At 34.2% G+C, this 6,000-nt stretch overlaps 1 protein-coding gene across 1 annotated transcript in view; it reads left to right on the top strand.

The window, feature by feature from the left end:
- Positions 1-225: 225 nt before the first annotated feature.
- The window catches only part of LOC138692806 (jerky protein homolog), a 28,725-nt gene continuing 22,950 nt past the window's right edge, over positions 226-6,000 (top strand). Inside the window, exon 1 of the mRNA XM_069816028.1 lies at positions 226-366. The gene's annotated coding sequence lies outside the window, so the exon portion shown is untranslated. The remainder of the gene's footprint in view (positions 367-6,000) is intronic.

Raw genomic sequence — 6,000 nt, 5'->3', positions numbered from 1 at the left:
AACGACTCCTCAAAAGGAACAAGAGGCAAAGAGCAGGCACGTATCAATGAATGACTCCGACTCATCACCACTGGTGACTGTTATTTCGGAACTGTTATTTGGAACATAGTATTTTTTCTGAACCGGAACCGTCGGAACTGTTCCGGGAAAAGAACAACTTCGCCCATCACTATATACCAGAAACCAACGAGTTAGAAAGAGAAGACTTCTAACTCGTTGCCAGAAACCTTCCTGTCACGGTCTTCTATGTGAATTGCTATCCAGATCAAGATAGAAAATTCATTTATATAACTTTGCTCTATAGAGCTAATTATTCTGTGCTAGTTGTGGCCTTAACTAGTGCTTAAGATTTACGGCCCAAAGCAGGTATGTAAATGTAAATATTTCACTCTAGTCTATATGTATCAGCTGGCGATTAGCCAAGCAAAACGCGGAAACACTGTGCGATGTCGGCGAATCGTGTCATATAATAGAAAATATTATAACACTTGATATGAAGAACACGTATGAATTACAGAAAGTAAAGGTACGGTCACACGTCGCTACTTTTGTAGCGCTGCAGTACTAAAAACTGCGCAACTCTTGTACTGCGACGTGTGAACAACGGTGCAACCCAACCCCAGGCCGTTAGCTTGAAACGGTGGAACCAAAAAGGTGTACTAGTATGGCCGTCAAATTACCCATAGTTCATATCTTTTTCCGGTGTGTTAAACAGCTGTTATGTTCGTATTATTACGATTACGACTTCTGTTTTGTGTTGTGAATATTTTGAAAGTCTAGTAAAATTCAGCGGGTGTTATTTTTATAAAAGCTAATATTCTTTTCTGTTGGTGAATATAGTGAACAGTAATAAAAGAAAGTAGAAATGAAGTGTTCAGTCCATGTAACAACCATAACACGTTTAATAAAGCTACAGTGAAATGTACATTGATATAAAAATTTGGCCTACTAATTTACTCCTATTATCTCCACATCCATTCTAAGCCATTTACGTATGAAAAAATGTAATTTTTGGAGCTTCATATGTTACATAGAACATAGGTGGACATATAGTGCTGTTGAGTCTAATTTTTTAAATACCTGGGTTTCTAAAATACCGTACTATACAGAAAAGTACATTTTTTATAGTACAGGGTGAAAGTCAACCATGACAAATATAATTACGTAAGGTTGGTTGTTCGACAATACAATATCAATATAGGCTACAGCGTTTTCAAAGAGTATATTATTATTTTTATCATTATGTAGTTGCTACAGGGCCTAAAACAGGTAAATTACTTCTAGGCTACTGTAATATATATTTTTAAATATAGGCTATAAAATATTTTACATTTTTATATACAGTACAAAGACAAACAGTCCTATCATAATGCTAAATTACATCAACTTTAATGATCAATTGTTTTATTAATAAATGTGCAGAAAAGTGTAGGTCACATTTTTATATACAGTAGGTTATGTAGTAGGCCTATCTTGTATAAGGGGTGGACCATTATATTACCAGTACTAGGCCAATCACAGTACTAAGTTATGTAGCTATACTTTATCATTTCTAAATTTACAGAAAAATGGGAAAAGTGTGCATTTGTTACATAGGCTATAGCCAATGCTTTTCTTCTGGAGAAAAAAGTACTGGAATTCTGTGTAGGATTATAACAGACTGGGAGGCGATTACAATCCAGTGTCGTTTTTAACCTCCATTTCGCCCAAATTTAAGACTTTCCAAGATCTAGGTGGAATTCAAAGAAAAATTAATTATTAACACATTTCTCTAGTTCTGTTAGAAAAAAAGCACTGACTATAGCCTAGTATAAAGAATATGCTACGTACTTAACCAAACACAGTGCTAATGCTGACGTATTCAATCGCCTTTAAACAATATAATTTTCTTGAAATGGGTTCTAATTCTTTCTCTTTCGTTAAAGTTTCTGCATACATGATCTAAACGAACACGTATGTACTGTTCTGCCACAGCTCCTATTAACAATAACTCATGATTGTCATTGCAAGAAAGGTAATGATCATTGGTTAAATTATAAAAAATGTCAAAGAATTGTTGTAATATTTGCAACACTATTTTCTGCTTTATATGTTTGTCTAAAGCCAGGTTCATTACTAAATACCTATTAATTTTTCAGTGCCTTTGCAGATTACAATAACTGGATCAGAAGGATAAGTTAATGATCCTTTATTTTTGAAATTAATGAAGGAATGCAATAAATTATCCTTCAGACCCGTTATTGCACGTGAACAGTTTTGATCTTAGAAAACAATTTAGTTACCACAAAACCAGCAATGTATATGATAACATGTTCTGTGTATTCTGACATTTGTATGGTAAGCATAGTTATGATCTTGTAATGCCTCATTAAAAACAGGTAGGTTGATGTTGAAATTATACAAGGAACTTCTTTTAGAGTCTCTGGATTATGATGCCGCACCTCAAAGAGAAGAGAAAAAACTAGACTAATTTGTGTATGAAATCTTATAGACTATAATTTAAATGCAGTGTACTTCATTATTGTTAAATTATATATATAGGTGGATGATATGCTTACATATTTAAGTCTTTCAACATGCAAAGTTGGAACTGAATTTGATTTCAGTCTAACATTAGAGCAGGAGGAGGACCTGTCAAAACATTCTTCCAGGAAATGTTGCGAACAAATAACGCTTCTTGCCGTTGGCTGCCAATTTGGCTTATTTATAAATTTTAGCCATTCATTTTTACGACTTAAATCTTTCGGAAAGCCGTAAAGAAAGTAAGCCATAATGGTTAGGTTATAAGTCTACATACTATTATATAAAATCCATTCATTATACATAAATATAACAATATAATGCTTACATATGAAAGGTCACGGCATTTCCTGAAGCTTTTGGTTTAGCTGTTACACCACACACGCAACAACTAACCATTATTAAAATTTGGATAAGACATTTAAATTTCGCCAAGTGAAATAACAGCCTGTAGCAAAATTAAATACTTGGCGGTATTTCGCGGAGAATTATGGGACAAAAGGTGTAATTTGACGTCACATCCGTCCCCATCGCTTGCAAGCATTTCCCCTTGGATCGCTCTCTCCTTCTTTTTTATCCTCTAAGGTGCAACCCGAAAAGTAGCGGCCGCCGAACCTGCTGCCCACTACTTTTCCATGCTGCGCGCAGCTTAAAAGTAATGACGTGTGAACAGGGTTCTCAGGGTTGCAGCCACAGCATTTTTGATATCGGTTTTGTTGAAACTTTTGCTACGGTTGCAACCAGTGTTATCACCCAAATGTGCTAGTGATACTTTTATTGTTTGGATATATTTTAATGTTAAATGTGATGAAATAAATTATTTGTAACAGTTATTAAATACACAACACAATCTGAGCATAATTGCTGACGATATAATTCATTTTTTAAATTTTCCGTAGCGTCGTTCCAAACAGGAGGGTTGCCAACATTGATTACGTGAATATACTGTTGGTTATCATTTAAGTATATAGGCGTTTTTAAAAGCTTTATGGTAAAAATAATGTCAATTTCTGAATACTAGATACGATAGAAAAGCAAATAATAGATGAGGAAGCTTTCGCATGAGTTTCTTAATAATGCGAACATAACCACAAAATGTATATTGAGAAGTCAACACGGAGATGGAGACCTGCAGCATGACTGCGGCTGCAAAAGTAGCGCCTTGTGTGTGAACAGACTCGCAACCTCCAGTTGCAACTTTTGCAGCACTCGAGTTGCGTAGCACGAAAAGTAGCGTGCAGCACGCTACTTTTGGCTTACGTGTGAACACGACACGCAACTTTTGCAGCTGCAGTACAAAAGTTGCGCAGCAAAAGTAGCGATTTGTGACCGGACCTTAACGGACGTTAATAGCCTGGGAACTCGAGTTAACAATTATTTAACACTTTGTTTATTTAATTTGTTACAGGTTTTAGATTAGATTAGATTAGATAAGATCTTTATTAGCCGAATAGAATTACAAGCATTCATGGCGTCGTCAGTACACAAGAAAAATGACATAACATACAATATAATACAAAAATAGACTTAATTCTAAATAAATTTAACAGTTTAATATTAAGTGACATGCAAAAAAAAAGAGAGAGAAAAAAAAAAGAAAAAAAAAAATATATATATATATATATATATATATATATATATATATATATATATAGGACAGGCTTGATCTTCAGTCTCCACTGTTCTACCTAGTATCTTCTCTTTTTGCTTTCCCCTGTCTTTTCTTCAACTCAGAGTTACCTGAAACATAAATGGTCAAGGGCAGTATCAAGAAACGTTAAATTCTAAAATTTTAAATTTAGGTATTCATTTGTGCAAAATGGCATATGTGTTAATAAAATGTTCTTTACCTCTTTTTTTAATTTTCTTATGTTAAGTTCTTTGATTTTCTGTGGAAGTTTATTATATAAATTGCTGTGATATGCTGCAGGAAGTTGTGATTTTATTCATTGTTTTACATTTAAAGCAAATTACACATTTTATGCGTATTTCACGCATCGTGTAGAAATTAATTTTAAGCCCAACTTCACACTTATGCCTAATACGCACTAATAAATATTATACGACGTTATACCTTAAACACGCTGCATTAAAAGATACGAGAAATTAAATGTTGTTTGCACGTATTATTTCCCAAGGAAATTAAAAAAAAAAATCAAATGTGCTTAGAAAACTAAATATGATTTTCTGAAATTATTTTAGGTCGAAAACGTGCAAATCTAGTAAGTAATCTTGAGAAACGCCAGAATTGTCAAGAAAATAAACGTAGACAACGTGATGGAATATTATTGGGAACTTACGCAATTTCTCGCCTGTGATTTAAATCAATTAATTGACAGAGACACAGTAAATAGGTTTATGATTAAAGCTGCCGAATTATTTTGCCGAAATTGAATAAAAGTTTTCGAGACTCTCACGTTAACCAAACGCTTTCATAATAATTCACCACTGGCCGCCTTAGTGATTACGTTAAGGTGACGCACGTCGCAGCAGTTTATATTTCCCATCCCACTCTGCAGTCTGCTCTCCTAGTAAACAAACTATTTCAAACTGAGTGCCTCACGTAACCGAAAATTGTACCCATCTCTGGTTTAGAAGTAAAGAACAAAGTTACACTCTTGTAACAAATAATAGAATAACATCATATAGGCCTACAACAGAAGTTGCGAAAATATTCAACAAATACTTTCTCTCAATAACTGATAATCTAAATATCCCACAGAATAATAATAATGCTATCGATTGTTTTAAAGTACCTGTTCTTATAACTTTCCCAAATATTCAAAATTTTCCAACAAATCAACGAGAAATAATTTATTACAATTCTAGAGCAACTAAAATCTAAAAATTACTTGGGATATGATGAAATTAGAAGTAAAATATTGAAAGACAGTTCACAAATAATAGCCTAGCCCCTATCTTATTTATGTAGATTTTCAATGTTTAATGGTGTAATTCCAGAGTGCCTGAAATATTCAGTTGATATTCCTTAATTCAAGAAAGGGAATAGAAACTCACCCGAAAACTGCAGGCCCATAGCCCTTCTACCAATCTAACTGGGAGGGATGATCTGTAATCACTCTAAAGCTTTCGATTGTATTAACCATAAAATTCTACTACAAAAATTAGATTACTATTGTATTAAAGGCATAGCATACTAGTGGTTTGAGTCATAGTCTATCTCCTAAACAGAAAACAAAAAGTTGAAATCAACGCATTCAGCAACTCCTTTAAATCTATTTCAACATGGGGAAATGAATAATTTCCAGGGAAAAATTGTTCCGGGACCGGGTATCGAACCCGGGACCTTTGGTTAAACGTACCAACGCTCTACCAACTGAGCTACCCGGGAACTCTACCACACACCGATCCAATTTTTCCCTCTATATCCACAGACCTCAAAGTGGGTTGACAACCGTCAAGCAACCAACATTGAGTGCACACTAGCTCTGTGTGACATAAATTGTGGTTTTCTGTAAA

The sequence above is a fragment of the Periplaneta americana genome, chromosome 17, assembly GCF_040183065.1.
Source record: "Periplaneta americana isolate PAMFEO1 chromosome 17, P.americana_PAMFEO1_priV1, whole genome shotgun sequence".
In the NCBI taxonomy this organism is placed as follows: Eukaryota; Metazoa; Arthropoda; class Insecta; order Blattodea; family Blattidae; genus Periplaneta; species Periplaneta americana.
Note: the sequence above shows the minus strand (reverse complement) of the source record. Positions and strands in the feature narration are given on the sequence as shown.